This window comes from Lipotes vexillifer, unplaced genomic scaffold, assembly GCF_000442215.2.
Source record: "Lipotes vexillifer unplaced genomic scaffold, Lipotes_vexillifer_v1.1 scaffold39, whole genome shotgun sequence".
NCBI classification, from domain to species: domain Eukaryota; kingdom Metazoa; phylum Chordata; class Mammalia; order Artiodactyla; family Lipotidae; genus Lipotes; species Lipotes vexillifer.
The window spans coordinates 1212754-1230168 of NW_006787038.1; the positions used below are offsets into that span (position 1 = coordinate 1212754).

At 47.8% G+C, this 17415-nt stretch overlaps 1 pseudogene; it reads left to right on the forward strand.

Annotated features, from left to right (window-relative positions):
• Nucleotides 1–1442: 1442 nt before the first annotated feature.
• LOC103077474 (G/T mismatch-specific thymine DNA glycosylase-like) lies at nucleotides 1443–2695 on the forward strand (annotated as a pseudogene).
• Nucleotides 2696–17415: the final 14720 nt, after the last annotated feature.

Here is a 17415-nt window from a genome sequence, read left to right on the forward strand (position 1 = left end):
GTTCCACTACAGGCCCCAATCCCCCCAGTGTCCCCAGCCTCCTGTTTCCAGGGCAGGCCAGGCCAGGTCACTGCCCCCTCCCCAGCCTGGGCACAGGAGGGGCCCCCTTTGGCCCTCAGCCTCCCTCTCTCCTACCTTCTGCTGCTCCTCATTTACATAAATTATCTCTCCCCAATTATCCATCCAGCTGTCCCAACTGTGATCTGTGAATGAATTAAAAACGGGATATAATTTAATAATGGCTGATTAGAAGGAGATTAGTTGTTATATAAAAAGGAAAAGCCAAGAGCCAGCTAGTTGCCCTTAATCTGAGCCAATACCATCGTTATTCGGGAAAGGCTACCCTGGCCATCATCAGGCAAGGCAGGCATGTGGACGAGGGTTAGGGGAGAGCCCGGGTGGGGCCAGACCACCCCAGAGAGAAGATCAGGGCACTGGGAGCTGGGAAGTTGAGTCCCAGGCAACTCCTTTTACTTCCCTGGGCCTTGCTCCATCCTTCTAAGTGGGCTTGGGTAGTTTCTGGGGCCCCTTCTTGCTCTGAAGTCTAGATGCCCTCAAATCAAACCACTGGGCTTTCCCAAGGCAGCCACTGCCTCCACAACAGAGCCTGCCCAGCCCCTGCTGGCGTAAGAACTGGGGGTTCAAGAGTCTGGTGCCTCCTAGGAACACACAGCAGCTGGGGATGCAGACCTCCCCAGGAGGGGAGCCGGCTGTCTGGGGTAAGTGATAGAGAAGGGACTGGGGTTGGTTGCATCAGGAAGGCTCCATGGAGGAGAGACTGACTGAAACAAAGAGTGTGTGAGTGCCCAGCAGGATCTCTGGGCCCCCTTGCCCTCAGGTGAATGACTGGATGTAGTGGCAAGGACATGTCTCCGAGATTCCCAGTCACCCTTTCAGCCTCAGCTCACGTGCACCTCCTCCAGGAAGCCTGCCCTGATCTCCCCAGCTTTGTGGTCTCCCCAGTGCTCCCATATTTGTCCACCTGCTTATGGTGTCCATCTGCTTATGGGGCATTTGTGTCCCCGTTTGTGAGTTCCTCAAGGCCAGGGACCAGCTTTTTATCTTTACGCCACCAGTGCCAGGTACACAATTTTTGCTCAACAACATCATTGAATAAATAAAGATACCTCCTCCAGAAAGCCTTCTGTGATTGCCCGAGTGTGGGTTCTGTGCTCCCAAGGTACACTGTGATTATGCCTTTAAAAATAAGGTAAGTTGGGCTCAGGACAGACAGAAGCTCCGGGAGGAGGGTGGTAGTTGTGGGGTGACTAGAAACTTGGGGGAGGAGCTTGAGCGCCAGCCGCTGTCCCAGTTCCGCCAGCAATCAAGTCTAAGTGTCTGGGTATTACCCTACCGCAGTACGTGCGTGGGCCGCAGTACTAGAGAGGCCAGTGGCTCGCTTGCCCGGCAGGAGTACCTGCGCGCGCTATTGGCAGCAGGGAATGGAAGCGGAGGACACAGGCAGCTATTCCCTCCAGCAAGCGCAAGCTTTTTATACGTTTCCATTCCAACAAAAGATGACTGAAGTTCCTAGTATGGCAGTTATGAATGAACAAGAAATGCCAGCAGAAGTTCCAGCCCCAGCTCCTGCTCAGGAACCCACACAAGAGACTCCAAAAGGAAGGAAAGGAAAACCCAAAAAAACAGAACCGAAAACACCAGTGAAACCCAAAAAACCTGCTGAGGCCAAAAAAATCTGGCAAATCCACAAAATCAAAAGAAAAGCAAGAAAAAATTACAGACACATTTAAAGTGAAAAGTAGACCAGTTCAATAGTGAAGCTGAACTTCACTTCACTTCACTGAATAGTGAAGTTCAGAAGCTGAACTTTTGACCAAGACTCTACCGGACATTTTGACCTTCAATGTGGACATTGTGATTATTGGCATAAACCCAGGACTAATGGCTGCTTACAAAGGGCATTATTACCCTGGACCTGGAAACCATTTTTGGAAGTGTCTGTTTATGTCAGGGCTGGGTGAGGTCCAACTGAATCACATGTATGATCACACTTTACCAGGGAAATAGAGTATTGGATTTACCAATATGGTGGAAAGGATAACACCAGGCAGCAAGGATCTTTCCGGTAAAGAATTTTGTGAAGGAGGACGTATTCTAGTGCAGAAATTACAGAAATATCAGCCACGAATAGCAGTGTTTAATTGAAACTCTATTTATGAAATTTTTAGTAAGGAAGTTTTTGGAGTAAAAGTTAAGAACTTAGAATTTGGACTTCAACTGCATAAGATCCCAGACACAGAAACTCTCTGCTATGTTATGCCATCATCCAGTGCAAGATGTGCTCAGTTTCCTCGAGCCCAAGACAAAGTTCATTACTACATTAAGCTGAAGGACTTAAGAGATCAGTTGAAAGTCAGTAAGCGAAACAGACATTCAAGACGTGCAATATACATTTGACCTGTGGCTAGCCCAAGAGGATGCAAAGAAGATGGCTGTGAAGGAAGAAAAATGTGATCTGGGTTATGTAGCAGTGTGCGGTGGTGCTTATAGTGAAAATCCGTGCAGTAGTGAACCTTGCAGCTTCCCTTCAAATGGGCTGACAGCTGACAGTGGAGAATCAACTTTCAGTGACATTCCAGATGGGCAGTGGATGACCCAGTCATTTACAGACCAGACTCCTTCCTTTAATAATCACTGTGCGATGCAAGAACAGGAAGAAGGAAACCATGCTTAAGAATGGTGTTTCTGGGCTTCCCTGGTGGTGCAGTGGTTGAGAGTCCGCCTGCCGATGCAGGGGACATGGGTTCGTGCCCCGGTCTGGGAAGATCCCACATGCCGCGGAGCGGCTGGGCCCGTGAGCCATGGCTGCTGATCCTGCGCGTCCAGAACCTGTGCTCCGCAACGGGAGAGGCCACAACAGTGAGAAGCCTGCGTACCGCAAAAAAAAAAAAAAAAGGAATGGGGTTTCTCAGCCCTGCTTAAATGCTGCAGTTTTAATGCAGTTGTCAAGAAGTGGCCCTCGGTTTGTTAACTGAAGTATTTTATTCATATTTTACTCTGGTGATGTAATCATGGTACAGTAGAATCAACTGTACAGACCTAAGTAGTTTGGAAGGAGAAAGTAGAGTTTTTTGTGTAGGAGTTTTTATATTGGAATTAATCATCATTCCAGCTTTTTATAAACTATCTTTCATTTATGAAGAAATTGATTTTCTTTTGGGAGTCACTTTTATCCTGTAATTTAAAAATGCAAGAGTCTGCATATTTACACTTGATTATTAACTGTGCGTAAACTTAGATGCACTGTTATCCCTTTCATACGTAAGAAGGGCATGCTAATGATAAGATTCCCACTGGTAAAGAGGCAAATGTGCTGATTTTCATCTGTGAGGTTAACCCTCAGTGGAGTCTCATTAGGTAGTATTTAGTGGTGTTTGATGCGCTTCCTTAGTTGCATTCACACTCAGACCTCCTTGCTTTACCAGTGGTGAGCGTCTGTGAGAGTTGCTTGGTAGTAGAGTCGGAGAGTATGGCCTTGCAGCAGCAAGGCTAACCCAGCCTTACCTTTCAGGGCCATGAGCCCTGGCTTTGGCCCTCTCACCCCCATGTGCTGGCCCTCTAGTAGGCAGAAACTATTCTGCTGGGATGGTAAGTTCCAGAGAGTGCAGAAGACCTTTTAAATTTTGCTGCTTCATCTGTGTTTTACTTGAGAGACATACATTTGATAGGGAAGGAACTGAATTTCTCTCTCAGTATCTATCGCCATTCAAATTTTATCCTCCTTAAAAAAACCAAAAACAAAAACATAAAGGGCTTCCGTGGTGGCGCAGTGGTTGAGAGTCTGCCTGCCAATACAGGGGACACAGGTTCGTGCCCCAGTCCTGGAAGATCCCACATGCCGTGGAGTGGCTGGGCCCGTGAGCCATGGCCGCTGAGCCTGCGCGTCTGGAGCCTGTGCTCCACCACAGGAGAGGCCACAACACACGTGAGAGGCCCGTGTACAGCAAAAAAAAAAAACAAACCAATTTTATCCTTCTTGGCTTTAAGCATGTAACATGGAAATGATGAGAAATGAACTTTCAGGTTGAGTAACAAGATGCTGGAGGTGTTTGATAATCTTATTTAAACTGGTGCTTTATATACATGAGATGTACTAAAATAAATAATACAGGATTTTTCTTGCTAGGTAAATCGAATAAGCCAGTAATTTAAAAAAATTCTTTCTCTTCATCATTGCTACTTGTTACTGTGGACTAAGTGAACCTCGTGGCCAGGTTACTTTGAAGTAATGTATCTTTGTGATTTTCTAATGCATTTTCCATGGTGCTACAAATAGTCCAGACTTTTGTAATAAGAGATACAAATTATTGTTGTGAATCTTAACATGCTTTTTTGGCTGTAGCTATGATGGATTTTATTTTTCCTTTAGTCTAGGTAAAGCTGTGTAAAAGTCATTCATGTTATTTAAATCACATCCTGTACTGCTGTTTACATGGGTGTTTTGTGCAGGTGCTTTGAAGTGCCTTGCATCAGGGATTAGGAACAATTTAATTATTTTTTCATGGGACTATGTAAAGCATGTAACTAGGTATTGCTTTGGTTCTTAACGATTGTAGCCTTACATAGATTTTTTTTTTCTGAGTGGACAAAATACCCTTTAAATTATGATGGACACTCACTAGAGAATGGGTTTGAAGATTTTTTTTCAAGCATACAGTAATGGTGTTTTTCATTAAATATGACAGATGGATGGTAAATGTTGATATACCCTATAACAACAATATGAGACTTTTTCATTAAATAATATTTTTAAAGTTTTTAAATTCATTTGAAACTCTGACGTTTTTACAATAAAAAATATTGAAGATGGGAAAAAAAAAATAAGGTAAGTCACAGGATTTCCCTAGTGGCCTAGTGGTTAGGATTCCGGACTTTCACTACCGTGGCCCGGGTTCAATCCCTGGTCAGGGAACTGAGATCCCGCAAGCAACGCAATGCGGCCAATAAATAAATAAATAAATAAGGCAAGCCACTTATGGAGAAGTAATATACATAGACAAATAGTTATAGATAAAAATGGATGGATAGGCAGACCGCCTATATATGAACCCCAGGTCCACTACTTCCGACCGCATGACCTTGGGTTCTTCCCAAGGTCTCTTGTACTGTGCCTCAGTTTCCTCATCTATACAATGGATGTATTTAATATTTCCTACCTCATAGGGTTTTTTTTTTTAATTGGTCACGCCACGCGGCATGTGAGATCTTAGTTTCCCGACCAGAGATCGAACCCGCGCCCCCTGCATTGGAAGCGCAGAGTCTTAACCACTGGACTGCCAGGGAAGTCCCCCTCATAGGGTTTTTATGAGGACGACATGGGTGAATAGAGAAAAGCACTTACAACTGTGCAGGGTACATAGTGAGCAATTAGTAAGCACTTGTGGGTGTTGCAGTGCATGTCACACTGTTTGGTTATCTTGCCAGTGGTGGGATCTCTGAAAACAGGACTGGACTTCTCATCTCTGTTGATGGGGTTGGATGGACAGACAGGCCTGCACGGGGCTATCTCATCAGTCCTGGCTGCTGCTTTCACACTGAAAGTTCCAAGGGGGCACACGTTGGGCAGGACCAGCACATTTCTCCCACCATTGATGGAGGATCTGCTCAGTGTCAGACCCAGAGTCTCAGCCCTTCCCAAAGAGGCTCACAGCTTTGTGGGGAGCAACACACCCATGAAAGGGGTCTGACCTCATGGTTCAGGTCTGGGCCATGTGTCCCACGTGGTCAACTTCAGAGGATGTCTGCCAGGCCTGAGCTAGTATGAAGGGGCCAAGCCCCTGGAGGAAACGGGCATGCTGACCAGGGAGGGAAAGCTGAAGAGACCTCTGCAGCAGCTGACTTAGGGCCATCATGGAGCAGACGACAAAGGGAGCATGGTCTGCAGTGCCAGAGGCTGGGAACGGTTGGGGTAGATGCCAGAAAAGGTTGACTTCCTCAGAACATAAGGAGGTGTAAGGTGTATGCATGCACAGTAAGTGTTTGCTGACTGGCAAACTGAGCTGCTCCAGAAATTTTCAAACATTCCCAGTTATGAACATCTTGATTCCTTATGTGTGGGGGGGTGGCCTGGGAATCTGTATATTTGACAAGACCTTAGGTAAGTCTCATGAACAGGCGGTTTCCTCTGCTATCCCATCCTCCAGGCCCGGGAGCTGCAGTTCCCTCGGAGAACGGGGCTGACTGTGACCTCACCTTGCCCAGCACCCTCTGACATCCCATCGAGCCCCTACTCCACTCATACCCAGCCCAGGACAACCTCCCTGGTGGAGCCCAGAGCATATCCGTCCATACTGCAGCAGGAGGCCTCCCAGGCCAGCCTGGGCTGTGGGATAATTTGATATTCAAATCCTGGCAAAGACCTGCTTCAAATTGCTGCAAATTAAGCTGATTTTGTCCCTCCGAATGAGGGATTTGCTCCTGTGGATCAACCCTTCCGAGGACTTGATGAGGTCAGGATTAGAGCCGGAGGGCCGGAGAGAAAAGCCTGAGGTGGGAGGCTGGAGGGCTGCTTCTTGGTGGGAGGGTAAGCCCGGCCTCTGTGTGTCTCTCCCCAGCCCCGGAATTAGGGAAGTTTCCCAGAGTCTCAAAACTCAGCTCTTCACAGTGATGCGGGGTCTCTGGGCCCCTGAGGGGCCAGCCTTGCCGCCCTGGCCCCATCCTCAGGAGAGCCCAGCCCTGTAAAATTCCCAAAGTGGACCACATCTCATCTTTCCAAGCATCTGAGAGCCAGGGCCCAACTGATCACCCCCATTTCACTGATGAAGAAACGGAGGCTCCAAGAGGTGAGATGAGGCTCTGCTGGCCAAAGACAACCTGGACTCAACCTCTGCCACCAGCTTTCTGTGTGACCTTGAGCAAAGGGCCTCTGTGAGCCTCCTCGCAAGGATTACTGACAATGCGTGCACAGCGCCAGACACGTGGCAAGCACGCCACTAAGCATCGGCCAAGGTTACTACCCACAGAGCAAGCACAGGCCAAGGCCCTGAAGCTAGGAAGCGGCAGAACAGGGATTAGGACCCGGCCTCTCTGGCCTGACTGAGTCACACACACACACACACACACACACACACACACACACACACACACCTTCTCCTGGAGGTCTGTGCCTGCTGATGGCGCCCCTCCCTGGCAGAACCTCATTTCCATCTGTTTTATCAAGGCCTGTACTGTATATTGCAGCCATTTCGAATTGCACCATTAAAGATTGTATGCTGGAGACGTTAAAATTAAAAAGATCTATGTGCAAAGAGTCACAACGAATTTAATCAACTTGATTTAATAGAAAACAGCAAATGGAATTTATGATGCTCCAAAAGACAAGGGAATTTTTTTTTTTCAACAAAAAATAATAAAAAGCACTTTCTGGAAAACAGAAAGTGGAGTGGGATGGGGGTGGCTCCCCATCTGAGAGTTTATCAGAACCTAATCCGCGGCCAACAACCCCAGTCGGGGCGGTTTGCCCGCTAATCCCAGCTGCCATTAAAATATTAAAGATAAATCTAATCGTCTCTTTATCCAAAATAAGCGACTTTTGTGGGGGAGAAAACATATAACCCTTTGCGAGGAGAATTAGTCCTAATGCATCAGATGGAATTCGGTCCAGGCTGGGGCGAAATAGGGTTTAGAGTCAAATGAGATGGTAATAGAAATAAAGCCCAGAATAACAAATTAAAAACCCTCATTTACACGAATTAAAAGGGCGCACAAAAGGGCTGGAAGCCCAGGCCTACACTCCTCATCCCCCAGGCCCACTCCCCCCTCCCCTGGTCTCGCCTGCCCAGCTCTTCACCCACTCACAGGCCCCCAGGAGAGGAGCCACTGCCTGACCTCATCCTCTCAACTTGTGTCCCGCAGCTTCCTGCGGACTCCCCAGCTTCCTGCTCCGAGCCCAAGTCCAGGCTGGGTTCCTGAAGGCTGACTGAGCCTTTAGGCATCTTTCCACATCCCTGGGGTGGGCTCTGGGGTCAGACAGAACTGGGCTCCTGTCCCAGGGCCGCCCCTCACTATGTGAGGTCTTGGTTTAATTTCTTAAACTCCCCAGGCCCCTGCTAAATTCACGGGAAAATGCGGATAACCCTAGTCTCCACCCTTACACAGCCTCTCTCCATGGCCTTGACCTCATTGCTGCCTGCTGCCCTAGCTCCCCTGGATTCAACAAGATGACATCAGGACAGCCCCAGGCAGCTTGGCCACTAAGAGACCCTGGGGAGGTCAGACCTGTGCCCCTGGAAGGCAGGAGAGCTCAGCAATGGGTCAGCCTGGAAGGCAGGGGGCCGGCCAGCAGCCATTTTAAAGAACTAGGTGGGGTCACCCCTAAATTGTCACTCGAGAGGCCTGAGGCCACTCCAGGTCTTCAGGCTTCTCACTAAGCAGCGTTGTGTCCCCTGAGGTCGCCTCAGGGTTGATCTGTGGCTCCTCCTTCATGGTGGGATTTCGGGGGCTCTGACACATACCTCCCCCAACCCGGGAAACCCTCACCTTCGGGTCCAGGTCTGAATTCCCCACATTAAAATCACACTCTCTGCCTTAATAGCAGGATGCTTAGCAAAGGAGACACACTCAAATAACAAAAAAATAAAACAGAAAAAAAAGGAAAAGACACTCCCCTCCAGAGGATTCAAGGGCCCCTCCCTGAGCCATCACGAAGTTGATGGGTACAGACAAGTATGACAAACCCGCTCCCAAGAGCCTGTCTGGACGGCGGGCAGGAGAGGGGGAGGAAGGGGCTCTCATGCCTGAGGCACCCCCTACACACACACAGGAGGGCAGGAATACACCTCTGACCTCCCCCAGCCTTCTTAACAAATCCACTTGAACGGGAAGTTCATGCTGACAGCATTTTATTATGGGATATTAAGTGGAATCGGATTGCGGGGCTAAAGCTTTCCCTGGCTGACTTTCTGTGTTCTGTTGGCCTCCTCCCCTCTGTACCCACCAGAGTCCCTCCTCCCTCTAGGGAGTGCTAGGAGGGGGCCTCTCCTCTTACCTTCTTCAACACCTACCTGACCCCCACCTTTGGACTATGCCAGTGGTAATTCTGGGAAATTGGGCTGGGCTGGAAGACATCCCTGGCCACTTGGGAGTGGGTGACCTTCTCCCCAGGATGACTGACCGGAAACGTGAGGAGATGCTGGATGGGATGGGGTTTTCCCAGAGAGGCGCCCTAAGCCTGAGGTTTGATGGGCAAGTGTTGAGGGAAGGTGATCACAGGTGAAGGAGCTGGGGCGGCCTGTTGCTGCAAGCTACCTTAGCACATGGGGAAGGGGCTGGATTCCCAGAATAACACACAGTTCTGGCTTAGCAAATAGTTAGCACCATTGTACAAGGTTGTTGTAAGGATTAAAAGGAAATATAACATTTGTGAGTGCCTACCATGTACCAGGCACCGTGGCAAGGGTTTTACATACATTCTCTCACTTAATCCTCACACCCCCATAATGTGGATTCTTTAATTATCCCCATTTTACAAAACAGGAAACTGAGGCTCCCAGAGGTCAAGTAAATGCCAGGGTCTGATCCCAGCCACCTGACTCCAGAACTGTGCTTTTAGCCACTGCACCATAATAGCTCATATCAGGTGCTATACTAGCCACTTATGATAAAATGGTCAGGGTGTGAGCTTTGGTGCCAGATGGCTGGCCAGGTAGTATATGGATTTGTCCACAATTCTTCCCTCCCTCTCTACCCTTGTTGTGCCTTCCCCGGTGGGGGGAGTTTATTGCCCCACTTTGTTGCCTTTGGTCTTTGCTATGTGACTAGCTTCAGCTGATGGGATATGAGCAGGTATGACCCAAGCAGAGGCTTTAAATGGGTTTGTGTGGTTTGGCTGCCTCTGCTAGAAGAGCACGACTTTGGTAGCCACAGTCCCAGAATGAGAGGTATGAGGCAGACCCAGAAGCAACCCACAGGTCACAACCAAGCCTAGCTGTGCCTGGACCCTGGGACCCAGAGCGAGAGATAAACCGCCTGAGATGTGGACATTGTTGTTACACCTTCTTTGTAGAAGCCATGAAGTTGCCCTGCTCAGACACAGTTCAGGAAAGAACTAGCTGTTCAGGTGCAAGAGTGCAGTTAGCAGACAGCCTCCAGCTGCAGCCTCTTCCAGATACGCTGCAGTGCTGTTTGATTTTTTCCCAGCTTTACTGAGATATAATTGACAGATAACATTGTGTAAGTTTAAGGTGTATAGCATGTTGATTTGATACATTTATAATCTGCAAAATGATTACCACCATAGTATTAGTTATCACCTCCATCCCATCACACAGTTATCATTTCTTTTTTGTGATGAGCATATTTGAGATCTACTCTCTTGGTAACATTCAAGTATATGATCCACAATTACTAGTTATAATCACTCACCCCAGTGTTTGAGTGACTGGGCATGGTGAGGGTCCTAGGGCCTGGCCATTTCTGCCCAACTCGAGGCTTCTTCAGAGGGCAGCCTTTGCTCCGGAGCTCCCCATTAGACTGGCTGAGACTTTGTCAGAGCTGCATTGTGGTTTGAGGCTCTCCCTGTCCCATCCTGCCCCCCCTCCCCTTTACCTTTCACAGGGTTACCCCCACTCCCACCCCCAATAAACCACTTGCATTCCTAACCCTGTCTCATTATCTGCTTTCTTGAGTACTTGAACTGACACAGCCTTATTGCCACAAAACCTGACTATGCAATTCACTAGCTGCCTGACTGTAACCGTACGATGACTCAGTTTCCTCATCTGTAAAGAGAAGATAACAGAAACACCCATCTCATAGGTTTTTTGTGAGTATTGAATAAGATAATCCATGTACAGTGCTGAGCACTCGATAAATGTTAACTGAGATTGCCAGAGGTAGTTGTAACTCTCAATTAATAAATGCTAGCTACATATGAATGATATATGATAAAATATCAAGTCAACAGATATAAATCTAGGGCGGATCTTAAAAGACTGAAGTGTGAGAAGGGTGGGCAGATGAGTTGCAATTGTGGACAAGTATAAAGCAGAAAAAAATAACGAAAGCTTTCAAATGAGATGGTCGATATATTCTGAGCCATCATCTGTAACCAGAAAAAAGATCTCCAGACTTCTATATGATCTTTCACCTTCTAAATACTTTCATGCATGTTTTCCTCCAAGAAAGCCAGGAATGGCGTCACCATCTCCATCTTACAGGTAAAGGGACTGAGGCACAGAGAGGCTAAAAGACTCACCCCACAGCACATAAGTAAGTGCTGGAGGCAGAAGTGAAACCATGTTTGTAGCTCTCCATGCGCAGAGAATACCGGGCATCATGGAAAATCACCAAAACAAAAAACTAAGGGGCTTCCCTGCAGCAAAGTCAATTGGTGCTACCTAGACCACTACAAAAGCTATTCTAGGGGACGCTGGAGAAGTTCTCTAGGTAGCACAGAAGAGAAGAGAATCAAGTGAGCATCAAAGTCTATGAGGTTGGAGAGGAGAGACAGATCCAAGAGAGATTTCTAGCTGTCAGGACTTGGGGATAAGCCAGATCTCTGCTGTGATGGCAAGCCCTTCAGTATTCTCCCAGGTCAAAACATTTGATTTCAAATCCTTCTCCAAGGTATCAGTGAAGTGTCACTTATGGCCCCTAGTAACAGAGACTGGACACCAGTGGTTTAGACACTGGTTGGGGAATAAAAAAGGAAATTTCTTTCTCTCTGTATAAAAAAAGCTCTTTGGGGCAGTCCAGGGCTGATATGGTGGCTCCTGGGTCTTCAGGCACCCAGACTCCTAATCTTCACTCCACTTTCCTAATGTTGGCTTCCATCCTCAAGGTCACCTCATAGCCCAAAACAACTGCTGAAGCACTAGCCATCATGTCTGTGTTCCAGACAGGAAGCTGGAAGAAAGGCAGAAAGAGCAAAAAGGGTGTGTGCTAAATATCTTAAGATTTCTGCTCATATTTCATTGGTTACAACTTTATCAAATTGACACTTTTAGCTGAAAAGGAGGTTGGGAAATGTAATATTTTATCTATGGACATCACCACTCTGAATAAAATTAGAGTTCTGATACTAAGGCAGAGGAGAGAATAGAAATTGGGTAGGCAACCATCAGTCTCAGCATGCCCATAAACACAGATTTTATTAAGACATCTCTCTCCAAAGCCCTTCTCTTTATTACCCCATATTATTCATAGCTCAATGGCCCAAATTAGATTATTAAGGGAAATTAAGGTTCCAAGGTTTAATTGTGTTGGGGAGTAGAGTTAGGTACTATACCCACAACTTTAAAAATTTGGTTTCAGGGTTATGAACAACTCTGTCTAATTTGACCCAAAAAGGAATTTACTAGAACAATACTGAGTAACTCAAGGATTCTCCAGGAGGTTGGGAAACTAGAATCAATGCCCAAAAGCTTGTCACAGTACTGGTCTGGTGAAGAAGCCACTGTAGTTACTGTCCCCTTTACTGGATCCTAAGTGCTGGATCTCCCACTGCTGCCACCACTAACCCTGAGCAAGGAATTCTGCTGCTAATCTGTCACTCTGCAAGTTGGGCTTTGCTGCAACCACACTGCTACCAGAGGAGGTTCTCCCAACAAATTCTGCTTCTTTGTGTCCTTCGCTCCCCATTCAAAGTCCAGGGTGGTTGCTTCTGATTGGTGGAGCCCAGGTCACATGCCATGTTCTAGCTGCAAGGGAAGCTGGGAAAGCAAGTGTCTGGCATTTCCAGTTTTGTTGCAGCATTGGGGCTCGGTCTTCCAAAGAGTCTTGGGACTCATAAATTGGGAAATTCTCAACGTGATTCTCAAATAGGAATCAGGTTCAGATGATGGACGGTCCACAGAATAATAAATGACTATCATAGGACTTTGTAGATGTTCTTTCATGTAAACCGTACAACAACTCATTTTATGCATGATAGAGCTGAAACTCAGAGAAGTGAAGTAACTTACCTAAGGTCATGCAACTAGTAAGGACAAAGCTGCCCACCCCAGAGGGCCAAAAAGTAAGGAATCAGGAAATTTGTGGGATCAGACCCTGGTGGTGCCTCTTTCCTTCCCTGACTGGATGCAGCATTGCCATGGTTCCCTTGTTCCCACCTGCCCCCTGGGTCTCTGGTAAAGCCACCCTCTAGGACATAGGCCCATCGCCTCCCTTCTGTGATCCTCCTCCAGGCCCCCCGACTTTTTTGCCATTTACAGTAGCTTAATATTAATGGCTTCTGCAGGCAGCTCTACTGACCGCCGGAACCTGCCTGGATCTGAGCCTCCCCCTGATTCTTATAAATAGATGGAGGCCAAACTTCTGAGCACAGGGAGATACCCTTGAGCCAGATCAGGATCCCATGGGAAAAGCTCTGGGCCTGATGAGAGGGCTGCTGGGACTCTAAGGATAACATTGAAGCAGCCATCAGAGAGACTTCTGGGCTCCAAGATCTCTGAGCTTTAAAAATTGTACTCTGCCTTAGGGATAGCGCTAGCTGCTTTCAATTTTTTTTTTTTTTTTGGAGTAATCCCCAGTCCATCCTCTTCTCTCCCTCTCCACTGCCACCTTCAACTCCTAAATCAAGCAATGCTGTCTCTGGCCTGGATCACACAGTCCACCTCCCGACTGGCCTCTTTGTTTCACAACCGTCGGCAGCTTCCCTTCACCCTGGGGATAACATCCAGTGTCCCACGAGGCCCTGCAGGCTTGGACCCCTGAGGACTGGGTTCCCCTTAAAGGCTCGCCTGACCGTCAGCTCTACCCTCTCACCTCCCTTAACTCCTCGCTGTTCTTCAGAAGTGCCTAGCTGGTCCTTCTCCAGAACATGGACACCTGCTGTCTCCCCAACCCTGCCACCTGTCCCAGCCCCCCACATGGCTGGCCTCTCACCACTCAGGTCTCTGCCCAAATGTTGACTACCCAGAAACCCCTTCCTGTCCTGCATCAAAAAGAGGCCCCTGGGTTTCCCTGGTGGCGCAGTGGTTGGGAGTCCGCCTGCCGATGCAGGGGACATGGGTTCGTGCCCTGGTCTGGGAAGATCCCACATGCTGCAGAGCGGCTGGGCCCGTGAGCCATGGCCGCTGAGCCTGCGCGTCCGGAGCCTGTGCTCCGCAATGGGAGAGGCCACAACAGTGAGAGGCCCGAGTACCAGAATATTCGAATAATAACCTTCTTATGTTTTGATAAGTGCTCATTCACATACATAAGACAAAGCATTGCAAGTTGGAATATAAATGAATTCTGACACATCAAAAGCATTTTCTTTCCTCTGATATTTTATCTGTTTGTGGTCTGGATTTTGAAATACAGGAGAATGTTATCATGAATTCCAAATATAATTATGTGTTTCTAGAAAAGGGACGTCATTATTTGATAGCACAAATGGCTTTGGTATGATATTCAATCCCATTTCCCCCACTTTGTTCTCGTAAGTCATTCTAATTGAACATTTGGAGGAGACTCAGGCCCTGTCCACACAGGCAAAATCAGAAATGGCATTAAAGTTATGACAGAACATCCTACTAAAAGATTAATTCTACAGGATAATTAAATCAAAAGCCAGACTTAAAGGTGAGGGACAAATACTAATCTCATACTCTTCTACCAAAAAGAAAATGACATCACCCCCAAATACAAGGGTTTTGTCAGGGGAGGGCCCAGGAACAAAAAAAAAAAAAAAAAAAAGAGGCCCCTCCTGCTGTCAGTCTAAAACCCCTCTCCCTGCTGTGTTTTTCCTTAGCACTTTGGATTCTTAAATTATCCTGTTTGTTTACTTACTTGCCTCTTTGTTAACTGTCTCTCAAACTAGAATCTAAATTCCATGAAAGCAGGAGGCTTTGCTTTCTTTTACCCCACAGTATTCCCATTAAGAGTATCTGGCATACAGTAGGTGCTCAGTAAATACTTGCTGAAGGTTCTTGACTAAATTATCTTGCAACACTCTTCTGGGACAAAACAAAACAAACATCCTCTCAGGGCATCAGGGATGTGGTCACTGTGTCACTGGCTCTGGATTCAAAATCCAGGGTGGCTGCTTCCGATTGGTGGAGCCCAGGTCACATGACCATGTTCTAGCTGCAAGGGAGGCTGGGAAAGCACGTGTCTGGCCTCTCCAGTTTCATTGCAGAATTGGGGCTCTGAGACCCATCACTTGAGACATCAGGGAGACTGGACACAGCCCAGAGGCATGCAGCAAGCTGGTAGTGGAGCAAGTCCTCTAAGCCTTGCTGTTCTCCATTGTTCCACACTGCCCATAGGTGAACACTGGGCAAGAGACAAGGGCGATACATGTGGGATGTTTTTCTTTTCCCTTGAGTGGCTAAGGAATGGTTACTGCTGAGGGAGGGAGGGAGGAGACAGGGAGTTGTGGGCACCTGAAACCTGGTGGGTGGTGTTCTGCTGGGATACGATCCTGAGCTGCAGATGGCACCTGGAACACCTACTTGGTGACAAGGTTTACAAGACTGGCTTGAAGGCAGTGCCAAGAGTCTATTCCTTCCTTCCCACTCCCTGGGGCCCTCCAAGAAAAGTCCAAAGGGTATAGATTATTCCTTGGAGAACTAGGAGAAGGAAACCAGCCCAGATGTTTAAGGTAAGGTGCTCTTCGTAGACTGAGGTTCTGGGGATTCACCAGCCTTGACCTCAGTAGCCCTTCTCAACCCCTTCTGCTGTCCCTTCCTTTTCTCTCTGCCATTCTTGGCAGGGCAGGATGGTAGCTCAAGCATTGCTGGGGCATCACTTGCCCCCCTGTACCCAAGCTCCCTTCCTCTGTTTGAGGCTCTGGTTCCATCTTCAAGAAAAGAAGAATGCAGTGGATTTGGACTCTGGTTGGCTCTTGGCAGCTGCATGTTCCTGGGGAGGTCAGCTAGCCTCTCTGAGGTTGCTTCTTTTGTTTTTTGCAGTACGTGGGCCTCTCACTGTTGTGGCCTCTCCCGTTGCGGAGCACAGGCTCCAGACGCGCAGGCTCAGCAGCCATGGCTCACGGGCCCAGCCGCTCCGCGGCATGTGGGATCTTCCCGGACCGGGGCGCGAACCCGCGTCCCCTGCATCGGCAGGCGGACTCTCAACCACTGCGCCACCAGGGAAGCCCTGAGGTTGCTTCTTCATTTGAAAAATAATATACATCTTTCAGGATAGTTGGGAAGATTTGTTGAGACAGTGTGAAAAAGTCCAGAACTTAATAAATGTTCATTGTGTATAACTTAAATGTGAATCAAAATCACTCCTGTTTTTCTCGTAGCATCAGCTACTTACTGAACAGGGGAGATGGGCTATCTGGCCCAGTGTCTGATGAGAGGAGGATGAGAGAGCTGGAGCTCAGGGACTCTGCCAGGACGACTGTCCAGCACAACAAGACAAGGTGTACTCTCAAGGGGTAAGCCCAAAATACACAAGAGCATTAAACAAAGTGAAACACATTCGTGGGGGACAGATGCATAATGAGGTTATTGATTCAAACACAGATCCTTTCTCTTCCTTGAATTTTCCACCCTCCTCCTTCCAAAAATTGTTGCTGACGGCTGGGAGGCGACTCAGGGAAGAAGCTAGCAAGAGACAATGACTTGGCTGCAGCTGGTGCTAAAAATGACCAGCATCACAGCAAAGGAAGGAGATGGCATCATCCCTCATCCCTAATCTCCCTCCCTGAGCCTTAGTATCTTATTTGTAACAAGGGGGAAAGAACTTGAGAAGCTGAGTGGATTAAATGCCATAAGGGCTCTGACACCCATTAATAATAGTAGTAAGAATCGTGATGTCTGGAGTCCCCAGGGCCAGAGACCATGTTAAATGCTTTAAAAATAGCAGCTCCTTCAATCGCTGGCCGAAACTCCATGAAGGCCGGGACTAGGTCTGTCTTTCTCCCCGCCATATTGTCAGTCCCAAGTATAGTATCCTCCTGCATGATGATGATAATAACCAACACTCCCAGGAACCTTATTTTGTAGTCTTATTTTGTATACTCACAGTATAGCCTTATTCACCATTTTCAGCACTGTACATTTCTAATCTTCATGACAGTTCTAAGGGGTAGGTACTACCATTATCCCCATTTTATGGATGAGGAAACTGAGGCACAGAAGGAAAAGAGAAGCTGGGTAACTTTCCCAAGGTCACCAAGCAAGTGATAGAGCTGGAGTCTGAACCTAGAAAATCTGTCTCTAGAGCCCACACCCTTGCCCCCTATGCTAACTCAGGGGGTGAGGGAATGCTCACAGGTCCAGTGTCAGGCTGTTTTATAGATAAAGCAATAGAAGCTAAGAGGGAAGTTAAATGATTGGCTCTAAGCCACAGAGCGATTAGGCGACAGACCCAGGATGTGGGTCCAAGGTGACCAAGCTAAATGCATTTGAAAGGGTACAATTTACTCCCCCAGGCCAAGCCCTGGGGGCCAGCCTTTCCCTGTAACCCCAGCCCTGCCCCCCATAACCCCAAGTCCACAAATGTCCTCAGTTTTGGTCT